Source organism: Erythrolamprus reginae, chromosome 1 (genome assembly GCF_031021105.1).
Source record: "Erythrolamprus reginae isolate rEryReg1 chromosome 1, rEryReg1.hap1, whole genome shotgun sequence".
NCBI classification, from domain to species: domain Eukaryota; kingdom Metazoa; phylum Chordata; class Lepidosauria; order Squamata; family Dipsadidae; genus Erythrolamprus; species Erythrolamprus reginae.
The window spans coordinates 402004573-402005194 of NC_091950.1; positions in this window are offsets into that span (position 1 = coordinate 402004573).

The following is a 622-nucleotide window of genomic DNA, read 5'->3' on the forward strand; positions in this document are numbered from 1 at the left end:
GTCCGCCCCTTTAAAAGCCACGCCTACTTAGCTAAGGTGGGGAAAATCATTCGGCACGGGCGCCAAGACTGCACACAAGGGCCGGGGCTACGGCAAGTTGACGCAGCCATGAAAAGTACCATGGGAGTTGTAGTTTGAAGGAACGAGAGAAGTGATGAGAGAGAAGGTTGCCTCAGATGAGAAACGCCCGTTTTCCAGATTGAGCGATATTCGTGCCTCGTATTTTGCAGTCTCTTGTAAAAAATAATAACCTGGCTCCCAAAAATGATCAGAATGATATTTCTTCTATTCCTATATCTCTTCTTCTATTCTTTCATTGATATGTTCTATTACTATATCTTCTTTTCTATTATTTCTTAGATATATTTTACTATGAGTATCTCCTCTATAACCTTCATAATGTATTTTACTATGTGTATGTATATATATATACCCACTAAAACCCTAATTGTGTATTGGACAAAATAAATAAATAAAATAAAATAAAATAGAATACAAAATACAAACTTGGAAGAAATGAACTTGTAGATGTCCCTCACTCTGTCAAAGACCTTGGAGTACTCATATCCAATGACCTAAGTGCCAGAGCTCACTGTAACAACATTGTCAAAAAAGCACTAAG